Source organism: Eleutherodactylus coqui, chromosome 5 (assembly GCF_035609145.1).
Source record: "Eleutherodactylus coqui strain aEleCoq1 chromosome 5, aEleCoq1.hap1, whole genome shotgun sequence".
Lineage (NCBI taxonomy): Eukaryota > Metazoa > Chordata > Amphibia > Anura > Eleutherodactylidae > Eleutherodactylus > Eleutherodactylus coqui.
Window position 1 is genome coordinate 110,843,528 of NC_089841.1, and position 13,308 is coordinate 110,856,835.

Here is a 13,308-nt window from a genome sequence, read left to right on the forward strand (position 1 = left end):
TTATCTTGGCGGAAACACATAAATTGACCACACATATAATGGACTTTTTTCTCTGCCCTGTTATGTTACGTGCAAATTTTGACACAGATTTTTCTACAGATTTTACACTATGCATTACAAAAGGTAAAATCTAAAAAAAGGGGGGAATTTCTTCAACAAATTCAGTATGCTCTGAGTTTCAGAATCTGCAGCATGCCCCACTTTTTAGCACTGTGTAGATTGGGTTTCGGTGTGAAATCCACATTGAAAGTCCGCAGCTATTCCACCATGTCTGAACATGCAGTAAAAGTAATAAAAGATATTTAGATATATTTTATTTTAAATACATTTTTTCTGTCTTCCTCTTTATGGATTTGTATGTTGATATAACTTTTATTATGTGATATACAGTGGGGAAAAAAGTATTTAGTCAGATACCAATTGTACAAATTCTCCGACTTAAAATGATGGGAGAGGCCTGTAATTGACATGATAGGTAGACCTCAACTATGAGAGAAACATGAGAAAACACATTGTCTGATTTTTAACTAATTTATTTGCAAATTATGGTGTAAAATAAGTATTTGGTCAATAACAAAAGTTTATCTCAATACTTTGTTATATATCCTTTATGGGCAATGACAGAGGTCAAATGTTTTCTATAAGTCCTCACAAGGTTGGCATACACTGTTGCTGGTATGTTGGCCCACTCCTCCACGCAGATCTCCTCAAGAGCAGTGATGTTTTGGGGCTGTCGCTGGGCAACACAGACTTTCAACTCCCTCCAAAGGTTTTCTATAGGGTTGAGATCTGGAGACTGGCTAGGCCACTCCAGGACCTTAAAATGCTTCTTACGAAGCCACTCCTTCGTTGCCCTGGCATTGTGCTTGGGATCATTGTCATGCTGAAAGACCCAGCCACGTTTCATCTTCGGTGCCCTTGCTGATGGAAGGAGGTTTGCACTCAAAATCTCACGATACATGGCCCCATTCATTCTTTCATGTATATGGATCAGTCATCCTGGTCCCTTTGCAGAGAAGTAGCCCCAAAGCATGATGTTGCCACCCCCATGCTTCACAGTAGGTATGGTGTTCTTTGGATGCAACTCAGCATTCTTTCTCCTACAAACACAAATAGTTGTGTTTCTGCCAAACAGTTCTACTTTGGTTTCATCTGACCATATGACATTCTCCCAATACTCTTCTGGATCATCCAAATGCTCTCTAGCAAACTTCGGTCGGTCCTGGGCATGTACTGGCTTAAGCAGGGGGACACGTCTAGCACTGCAGGATCTGAGTCCCTGGCGACGTAGTGTGTTACTGATGGTAGCCTTTGTTATGTTGGTCCCAGCTCTCTGCAGGTCATTCACTAGGTTGCCCTGTGTGGTTCTGGGATTTTTGCTCACTGTTCTTGTGATTATTTTGACCACACAAGGTGAGATCTTGCGTGGAGCCCCAGATCGCAGGAGATTATCAGTGGTCTTGTATCTCTTCCATTTTCTAATTATTGCTCCCACAGTTGATTTCTCCACACCACGCTGCTTGCCTATTGCAGATTCAGTCTTCCCAGTCTGGTGCAGGGATACAACTTTGTTTCTGGTGTCCTTCGACAGCTCTTTGGTCTTCACCATAGTGGAGTTTGGAGTGTGACTGCTTGAGGTTGTGGACAGGTGTCTTCTATACTGATAACAAGTTCAAACAGGCGCCATTACTACAGGTAATGAGTGGAGGACAGAGGAGCCTCTTAAAGAAGAAGTTACAGGTCTGTGAGACCCAGAAATCTTGCTTGTTTGTAGGTGACCAAATACTTATTTTCCACCATAATTTGCAAATAAATTCGTTAAAAATCAGACAATGTGATTTTCTGGATGTGTTTTCTCATGTTGTCTCTCATAGTTGAGGTCTACCTATGATGTCAATTACAGGCCTCTCTCATCTATTTAAGTGGGAGAACTTGTACAATTGGGATCTGACTAAATACTATTTTTCCCCACTGTATATCAGATGTCTAGTATGCCAGATGGCACTGCAAAGAAATTCATACTTAGTCAACTAGGGTAACAAATGAGCAAACCCTAATCTTTTTCCTAGCATGTTAAGGACATGTTGAGCACTATGTTTTCTTATGGCATCCAAAAGCATAATTGTAAAATAGGGCATAATAGTCTTCAAATTAATCTGTCTCTCATTTCATGACAACGCTCCTTTAAATCACATTGTAGTTTATTCATTTCTGTCATTTAAAGAATCACTCTGCATCATTGCTACCATGAATTGCTATGGACACCAATGCAACAATTTCCTCCACTGTAAGGAAACCAAGACTTAAAAAGTGTATAATTGTAAAATATTGTTGACTTGTTGTTTAGAAGCACTCTATGCTACAATATCAGAGCCGGAGATGCAATAGAGAAAAAGGGACAATGCTAGATACTTGTTTAGGGGTGTCCAGCTATCTAAATTTTGGGTTCATTGAAACTTGTAGGAAGATAATACAGAATAAAAAGTACTGTATATGTATGCCGTTAAAATTATACTGCTGTCATTAGCATTTATGGCATATCTACAGTATTTGCCATAAATGCCTGATAGGTGCATACTCCTCCTCTGGCCCCCTCACCTATGGAAGAAAGGGAATCCAGGCAATTATATTTTTCACATATTTTAATGGAGAGGGGGCCATGCTTGAGAATGTCCTTATGGCCTCTCCATTGAAATCAATGGAAGCTCTACATGCTCAAGTCTTTCTGTAAGGTTCATGGACGTCAATGAAGAGGGGAATAACACTTTACCTAACATAGTAACATAGGATGTCAGGCTGAAAAAAGACATATATCCATACAGCTTATTATCCTGCAATGTTGATCCAGAGTAAGACAAACACCCATGAGTTAGAAGCCAATTTCCTAATTTTTGAGGGAAAAAAAGTCCTTCCCGACTCCAGATCTGGCAGACAGAATAATTCTCTGGTCCAACAACCTGTCTAAAGTAATCAGTGACTATAACATGCAATATTGTTACACTCAAGAAAAGCGTCCAGGTCTCTCTTGAACTCTTTCAGTGAGTTCACAATCAGCACGTCCTCAGGCAGAGTTCTATAATCTCACTGCTCTTACAATAAAGAACCCCCTTCTATGTCTGTGTAGGAACCTTCTTTCCTCTAAACTTAGAGGATGCTCCCTTGTTACAATCACAGTCCTGGGTATAAATGGATCTCTGTATTGACCCCTGATATATTTATACATAGTTATAAGGTTGCCCAATACTGCTCCACTGTATATCATGCAGGGATCTATTAGTAGTTATAAGAAGCTATTATGGGACAGCTTCTTGCTACAGCATTGATAATAATGCCAAGATATTGTTGACCTTTCTCAGTTTCCATCTTTACTAGATTGGGTGAGGGAGGATTCATTTATTGTATGCAAGAGCTAATTGCTTAGAATAATGAAAAAAAATTAAAAAAACTATATGGAACCATTTGTAATGGTTTAACAATATGTATGGGAAACTAGGGATTTTTAAAAATGTTTCTTACTTGTTTTCCTTTTTTAATGGTAATTTGGTTACTGATGACAAATATAGTTTAAGATGTGGGTTAGCTAAGCTGCCTTCTCCATTTGTTGCATCCTAGGAATTATGGGGTTGAGATCTATTAAGCAAAGTGCACCAGAATAATGTCACCAAGGGCACCAAAATTTGGCAGAAATGCCTTGTGTAGTTTATTATGTGTTTTAGAAACTCTTCATGCCTCCTTCAACATTTATGAAAGGTATCTATAAAAAGGGGTATGACTCAGAGAAGCAATAACATGCCAGATTTATTAATAGAATGCACCATTTTTGTATGTAAAATATTATTGCAAAGTGCACCACCCCATGAGTAACATAAGGAAGAAAAAAGTATCTAACATGTCTAGAAAGTTTCTTGAAATTTGCCATAGTTTGCCTGAGTGCTGTATTTTTTTCCTGGCTAACTTTAGGTCAGTATTTCTAAATCTGCCCCTTTGTTATAGTTAAGTGTCTAGTTTTCTGATCTCATGGACATACACTCGATGGCCTATAACTTATGAAGCTAAACAACCTATCAGTATGATATGTAGTGAAGCCATAATACCTAGAGCAGTGGTGGCGAACCACTAGCACGCGCTGCCATCGGCTGCTCACCACTTGTGAATGCTGGCAGGGGCCGCGGCTTCCCTGCCGGCATTCACTCAGCTGCGCTGCTAGCAGCGCCCATCCCGGCGCACACTGGGATGTCAGGCATACAGGACAGCGGCGAGGCTGGGTGCGCCAGGACAGAAGACAGCGCCGACCCTGGGAGCTGCAGCGGCTGAGGCGCAGGAGGACAGTGCAGACCGCAAAAAAATGACGGGGAAGGGAGGGGGGGGGGTCTGCTGTGGGGTGTCGCTATTACACTGGGGGTAGCTGTGGGGTGTCGCTATTACACTGGGGGCAGCTGTGGGATGTCGCTATTACACTGGGGGTAGCTGTGGGGTGTCGCTATTACACTGGGGGCCGCTGTGGGGTGTCACTATTACACTGGGGGTAGCTGTGGGGTGTCGCTATTACACTGGGGGTAGCTGTGGGGTGTCGCTATTACACTGGGGGCCGCTGTGGGAATGCAGGGCTGTTTCAAAATAGACGGTGCAGATTTTGGCTGCTTTTTGGATGAGGAAATGCTGCAGAATTTTCCACAGAACGTTTCGCTGAGGACATTCTGCAGTATTTCTGCATCCAAAAAGCAGTCAAAATCTGTACGCTGTCTATCTTGAAGCTGCCCTTTCCTTTTTAAGAACAACGGGGGTAAAATCCTACTCCGTGATAAGCCGCGTCCCCTTATGTGTTGGCATTTTGTGATAAATAAGTGGGTTTTGGGTTGCAGTTTGGGCACTCTGTCTCGAAAAGGTTTGCCATCACTGACCTAGAGGAAAGCCAGCAGGGACCTCAGTGGTGTCAACACATCATAGCTACACGTGGTTGGCTGCACTGGTCCCATGTTTTGTAGACTTGACATTGCTATAGATAAGAATTGTGAACTTCTTTGTGGACAGGGACTGATGTGAGTGCTTTATAGAATCTGAAGGTGCTATATGCGTATGATTATGATCATAGAAGAAAAATAATTTTGGAAGACATTTTTCAATGTCAATGGCAGACCCTCATTTTAATCTATCTGGAGAGATCCACAATTCCTGGGTGCTCATAAGGCAGATGTGAATCTGTAATGTAACCCTCTCTATCTATTGTATACAGTTTACTATAGTGTACTAATATTTTGCCTGTAAGACCTGATTTTTGTGTCTGTTGGTAGACCTTGGGAAGTCAAGTGCAAGAAGAATAAATTAGAAAGCAAAGTCAATAGTGGCTGTGTGAAGTTTAACAGGGAGTACCTCCAAATTACACATCTCTCTTTTAGTCTATTGATTCAGGATGTTGTCGGGTAAAGGAAATGTGTTCTTGAATTTTGTGCCTGGAGAGATTTCAGTTACATCCTCCTAGTTTATGCTGTGACAAATGTATTTTCCATTAGCACTTCCAAAGCGATTTCGACGATGCACATAAAACTTGTATTATCTTTCTTTGTTTGCTCACAATCATTTTCTCTTTTCTCTGTCTCCTGAAATGTTTAACAGATAGCGCTGACAATAAGGAAGCTCATTTGCAGTAAATTATTACTTTTCTAAAAGGTCAACATGAATATTTTTTCTGTGTAGAGAAAGAAGTAAAAGAGAAGGCAAAAATGGGACAAGATGTTAAAAATCGATGAACTATTATAAAGTTAATTTATAAAGTCTTACTGCTGTAGAACTGATTAAACTGAAAATCCTCTGTGGCAGCTCATCATTTTCTAAGATGTTTCTTTACCTTGGAAGAAATAGATTTACTCAGGAATTGCTTTACTTGTTGAAATCTAATGTTGAGTTTGTGTATCTATAATTGAAAACATCTCAAAAGAAATAAGATCCAATTATGTTCTTTATATGAGCGATTCCCGTAATTATAGGCATTGGTTGGTCGTGTAATACTGATACCGAAAGCAAACAACATGTGGTGTCCATAATTTGCTCATTCACTTGCCAATTTGTTTTATAGTACTGTATATTCAAAAGGGTTTTCTCACCTAGGGCATGCTATCACTTGCTTATTGGTAGGAGTCTGACCATTTTACAGTGACATTTCACTAAAGTTATAAACTCCTTTGACTAATAGGTCTGAAACCCCCAACCTAGATTTTTTTTGTTGCCTTGTAATCCTGGGATTTAAAGATTTGTGCCAACGTACCCAAACCCTGTCAGAATGAGGGTGCCCAGGTGAGCAACTGAATGCCCAGAGTCCCACTCCCAGCATCAATGGCAAGCAGGGTAAGCCACGGTCTGCCAGACACTTCCTCTGCAGTGGTTGCTGAAGGTGAAATGTAGTATGACAAGACAGCCATTCAGATGAATGGCCATCTTGTAATAGAAGGACAGCACAAGGCTCGCCAGAACAGGAGTCACTCTTAGGGTGCGTTTACACGAGCGCATAAGCGGCGCGTTTTTGCGCCCAATCGTATATACATGACCATCTGAGGCGTTGGTTTCAAATGTATTCGTTCGCATGGGCGATTTTACGGCGCGTAAAAATGGCAACCCGAAAAAAACCGGAACATACGCGACCGAAATACGCGCCAACGCATATTCGATGGCCGAAAAGATAGTTTGCAAAGTAGGAACAAACGATAATACGCTTTCTAGCTCTAGTCATGATCGCCGAAAAACGTTCTTTCCGGCGATTATACGCTGCGCACGTGCGAACGTAAATACGCCTACGCTCGTGTGAATGCACCCTTACAGAGCACCTCTCCATTCTGGGTCATTAGGGGAATCACAAGGAGGTTTCAAGGGGGTACATTACACAACCGCTTTAATACCTTTTTTTAATGGCGCGTGTTACTGCAGCCAGTAGACGGCCGTACCTGAAGACGGACGTCTCTCTGCAGCGCCGGGAGGAAGGACATGTGACCGGCTTCATTGCCGTTCATGTGTTCTTTCATCAGCGCTGGAAAGAGACGGCCGTCTTCAGGTACGCCTGTCTTCTAACTGTCAGTCACACGGGCGCATCGGCGCCAGTGTACGGGTGCTGATGTGCCCGTGTGACTGAGCCCTAATAAGGATCCCCTAGACCTAGTGTAGAAATGCATTTATGTATTCTTGTGAATATTTCGTTTTTGTTCTCTTTCTGTATTCTTGTTCTACAGCAATATTGTTTTTATAATTCTCAGTAATTTGTTCTTGCCTATATGATACATACTTCCATAGAAATAGATCCAGCTTTAAAACAGGTATGCATGCTATGATTAAGGACAGTATGTCAGCAACGCGTAAATGGACCGATTATTTGCCTATGTGGTGCTTGTTTTACTGTATTTCTGAATAAAAGCGAAGTTATTTTAATTACGCACCCACATTTGCAGCTGTTTCTAACCCTCCGGAAGTATGAATTGTTTTATGTTGTTCCAAACATTTTGTGCTCAGGACTATGGATACATTTGATATATACCTCAGGGTAACTTGACTCCCTCATATTTCTTGCAAGTTACATCACATTATACTGATTTGGGGATGTATTTGTATGTTTGTTTTGATTGGATGATGCATGCACTTGTAATTTCATTCTTATTTGTACAATGTGCTAATTTTAGATTTCTTGTGATTCATCTCTTTTGAAACTAAAATACAATACTGCCCATATCAATTGCTATGGATAAAAATTTATTTTTAGTTTTTTTTATCTTATATAGTAGAGGCTCTATATGTTTCATCACTAAAAGATGGTGACTTTCCTGCTTGGAACTGTTATGTTACCCTGCCCTTCTGTGAGTTAGAATGGACTCTCTCAGGAATATACTCCAGAACAAATGTTACTCCTATTGCCATTCATGAACAAGGCCTAAGAGAAGACGGGAACATACTACTACTGCTACCCATTAATACACTATGAATCTTCTTTAGTAAACCACCTCCATGTTATGAAATGAGTATTTTCTTACAAAAATTTATTATTTTAATTGGGTATTCCTTTATGGTTAGTTATGGCCAAGATGGCAATACTCCTCTGAATGCAGAGGCTGGGGTGATCAGGAGTACAGAAACAGCAGAGCGGACAGTGCTACAATGCTTCCATAACTCCAGCAGAAGTGAATGGGAGCTGTGGAAGCAGCTTAGCACAGCAAGCTAGGCTGTTTTTTGCAACTCAGAAGCTGTGAGAACAGCATAGTTTACTGCGCTACTCTGTTTCTGTAACTCCCATTTACTTTGTTTTGAATTCTGAAAACAGTGTAACACAGTCCACTCAGCTGTTTCTATACTTTTGACTGCATATAGTTGGGCCAAGGACTGGAGAGACCATATGTTGACCCACATTTCTCACATTTTTATGACATGTTATGTATTTGCCGCCGTGGGTGGTAGTATCGCGACACAGATTCAGGATACAATGCAGCAGAAGGAGTTACAAAAATACACAATATTTATTTAAGAACAATGTGATACAAGATAATAATGGTGTGATAACGAGTAAACAATTCAACTTTTACAGTAGATTTACCTAATGTTGACTACAGTTAACTAAATCTTAGAATCAATAATGCTTTTTTGCACAATATGTAATAACAGCAATACTTCATGGAAAATGTCACTTACACTCAATAATTAACAAGGCCATATGGCCGAATACAATGCATAACTTCACTTCTGTGATAACCACTCCATCGCAGTTCTTTAGAAAAGCTGGTTCCCATATCCAAGTAGAATGTTTCTTTAAATATTACAGTCCATAAACTGGATTTGAGCACCTGGAATTTTCATAATGTCAGTATCTGCCATGTTAGCCCTTTCTATAGCAGGCCTGCTAACATATTGTTCCTAGCAATGTGCACACCTAGTGGTTTGACTGATGCCAGCCTCACTTACAAGTCGTTGCCACTATGCACTTTTTTTCCTGGCAGCTCACTGCAGCAGCTCAGTGCTCTACACAGTCCCTGCACTTCTGCTGGTGGCAAGGCAAAAATTCCTTTTTCTATGGCGCTTGCAGCAGCGAGAATGTGCATAGTCTGGAGGCGAAGTTCCTGACTTCTGCAGCGCTAGCTGTTTCAGGCCCTTCCTGTGTCTGAACATACTGACATGGACCTGAATGTAGAGTATAGTTCTGTCTCCGCTTTCACCTGCCCTGCCTGAAAGGGGAGCGGATTTTTTTGCATGATGCGGCCGGAGCTGCTATATTTATATGAGGGAGCGAGGTAGCATTCTCTTCTTTTTTAATACCGTAAAGTCTGAGCTGGGAATATCCCTTTATTTATTCTATTCTTTCACTTTATTACTCATCACATACTTTTGTATTTCTTTGTACTCTTTCTTATTTGTTCAGCCATTTATTCACCACACTTTTCCGGCCCTCAGTTTCTGGGACAGGAAGTAGCGGTCTGACTGCTACCATTGTAAACCATATTAACTCTTATGGGATTAATTCTTCTGCCACCCAGTCAGCACTCTTCTTTCCCTCTGTTAGGTTTCCCTGGCAGCCAATCAAAGAGAGAGAGAGTAAGAAAGTTCTACATGTATTTGCAAAAGGGTGGCAAGCTGATCTTTGTAGTTCTATAACAGTAGTATATGCTGACTGCATCCTATTCTGAGTTATATCTTTAAAAAGTGTGTCAGAAGAAGAAAAAAAAAACAGCTAAATATACAGTAATTATTTCTTAATTTGACATCCGAGAAATACAGAGTAATATTTTCCAGATTATTTCCAAATATAACTAAAACTGAAGGGAAATTTCACAGCTAGAATTATATTATGTCTTCTTAGTGAAACATTGGAAGGTTCTTCATGAGCTGTGCGGGAGCTCACTGTTGGCAGGCTGGAGCATGCCAGCTGCAAAAATTACTGGCAACTTCCTTTCTCACATGTTCTTTCCTTCCACATATGGTGGAGGGACCTCAAAATTCCCAGTTTCCATTAACTTTTTTTTTTTTTGGTTTGCAGATATAATTAGTCGACTGTTGTGTCTCAATAATGTTATTCTTTCAGTGACATCTGCTGAATTCAGACTCAATTGACTCCGGCCACAGTAAATCAACTTGTAGCATGATTTATCCTGAAAACTTTGTCCAAGGTCCTGCTGGAATAAAACTGGGCAATGAAAAATCATTAAAGGGCCAATAATGTATTTTGTACAATCACATAATTGGCTTTTCTGGTTTCATGTAAGGGTTATTCCCAGAACTGACATGTATAACTAGTCCACAGTGTAAGTGGTAAATGTCTGATCACTGAAGTCCACACTGATTGGATACTTACAGATCCCAAGAATAAGGGTCCTGTCCTCTCCTTTTTTTGCTCTCTGTATACCCATAGTATGGGATTGCTGGAGATGGCCAAATACTGCAACTAGCTTCTCTTTGGCAGTATCCTAGAGTTGAAAGGAGGAGCACAAATGATTGGCTACAGCTCCATACTAATACTTCCTTAGTGCAGGGGGTGAGATCTGCAGTGAGAAAGAAAGGGGAGACATGGGATCCCTGTTTTTCTTATTGGTGGGGTCCCAATGGTGGGACACCAGCAATCAGGCATTTATCACCAATCGTGTGGATTGTTTTTTTTTATATTTCACCCTACTTAGACATTTGTAAATGTTTTTCAGTACATTATATGGTACATTAAATGATACTATTAAAAAAAAAATACAACTTGTCTTGCAAAAAAATCACGCACTCATACGGCTAAGGGCTTGTTCCCACTAGTGCTAGAGATTTTTGTTCCATTTTTGGAGCAGAGAAACAGAAATCCAATGGAATTAAAATTTGCGCTTTGTTCCCCATTGATTTTAATGGGATTTTTACAACATAACAGTTTTTCAAACAGAACAGTTAACGCAGCTGATTGCGTTATTTATTCTGTTTCAAAAATAGAAGTGAAATGGAACAGATTTAAATGGATATATTTCAGTTTTTGTAAAAAAAAAAAAAGCATTAAAATCAACAAAATGGAAACATTTAACTATGTTTGATTTCCATTTCTGTCTTCTAAAAACAGAAGAAAGGAATGCAAATCTCTAGCGCTAATAAGAACAAACCCTACGTTGTCTAAAAAATAAAAAATGTTATGAGTTTGCTGAAAAAAACAAAAATAAAAGAACAAAAACAACTCTAGTCTTGAAAGGGTTAATCATTGGATAATTAAAAGTCATGTACTTTGTGTATCAATTCTACATGGTTTTTAAAGATTTATACTTGCTCTTAGTGATTGGAAACACTTTTGTTTCCATTTAGAAGCCAAATTTAGAGCTTATTTTGTATTTCCTGTCAACAGGACATGATCAGGACCAGTTTTCAACGACACTGAATGGTTTCTGATCTTCTTCCAAAGGTTTTACTGACCTTTTTTTTTTAGGATTTTCAGCACCCCGTTGTACTACAGGGTCAATATATGAAGCTTTCAGGTTGAGCCAAAGACCTTGATTTCTTTCTACTTGTCATAATAGCTAACTACAAAGATACATCATCTTCCAAGGTCTCAGTCATTTATTCTTCAAGACCTCAAAAATGTTACTGCAAGAAATGGTTAATACTTACTCAGGTGCCCAGACAAATGGAGAAAGTGAATAGGAAAAAACGGCATGCTATAATTTACTTTTACTTTAATTGCTATAATATGTTTGTAATGTTGGTGACATTTGTGACAGAAGACCGGGGGCTCAAGGGCACTGATATATTGCTTTCCTCTTTATAATTACACTTCTGGTCAGGTTTTGCAATGAATTTTAGCAACTATCAGTTTGCACATGCAACAGAGATTTTCAGATCCTTTCATAAAAATGATTTTAAAAAATAATAACTTTTGATAAAATTGAATGGTGCAGATCAGTATGAGATGTACTTTCTGTGCAGGATGATTTGGAAGATCTACTAGGGGGTTAAGGACTAGTACAAGTGGTGCCCGGAGGACAATGCTATACATTTGTTTCCGATGCAACATTGCCTCCATAATAAAGAAAGCAGGCACAATTAGTTACTTCTTGTAATTGCTACACTGCTTTGTCTTCATATATAACCATACTGCCATACTGCTGTTCCCCTCTAACCTACATCAACTAATAGCACTGGTTGAGACTTATCAATCCATATAATATTTGTCAATGAGCATTAGAGATGAGCGAGCATACTCGCTAAGGGCAATTGCTCGATCGAGCATTGCCCTTAGTGAGTACCTACCTGCTCGGGAGCAAAGATTCGGCTGCCGGCGGCGGGAGCGGCGGGGGAGAGCGGGGAGGAACGGAGGGGAGGTCTCTCTCTCCCTCTCCCCCCCCCCCCGCGCTCCCCCCTGCTCATGGCTGCAACTCACCTGTCACCCACGCCGGCAGCCGAACCTTTTCTTCCGAGCGGGCAGGTATTTGCTAAGGACAATGCTCGATCGAGTAATTGTCCTTAGCGAGTATGCTCGCTCATCTCTAATGAGCATTCCACTAGAAATGGGTGGAGAAAGATTTCCCAGTCTTTGCTAAAGAACCATTTGGTTCCCAATGTTAAGATTAGTATTTAGAAAACTGAACCAGAAGAACCCTGTTTTCGGTTAAACGTTTGCTAAAAGTTCAGTGCGGCATGAACCCATACTAAGCTTTTAGCAAAGCTCTACCTGAAACCAGGTTCTACTGATTCGGTTCACTCAACACTAATGCTGAACACTGGTGTATAACTGTCACATCCATGCATGGTAAAACCACAAAGCCCTGAACGAGTATCACCAGACAGGACTATAACAGAACTAAACAGGACAAATATGGACTTAACCCAACAGACACAAACAGGATGGACACAAACTTGGAATATTTTCCCTAAATAAACCAGGACATTGGTGGGCTCCTGCCTTAAAGCAGAGCGATCGTTCTGATAAGGATTGCCCTCAGTCTCGTAGCTACTGGGCCTAGTCTATTCCTGGATGACAATTGCAGGACAACAGGACACACATACAAGTCAGGCAAGGAATACTGCTACACCAAACACACAAAATGAGACACAGAATCGGGTGTCTGCACACCTATGGATAGAAGGGAATTGAACATCCACACACCTACAGATAGAGGGGATTCAGGCATCCACATACCAATGGATGGAACAGATAGACAAGACAAGTCCCTAGTGTCTGCCTATCAATGGACGGAGGGGAACGGACAAGACAAGGCTCAGACATCCACCCACCACGGACGGGTAGGAGAAACAAACATGGACCAGGCATCCGACAACCTATAGGACAGGTAGATTAGACATATGAATAAATCGACTGATGATCAAAAA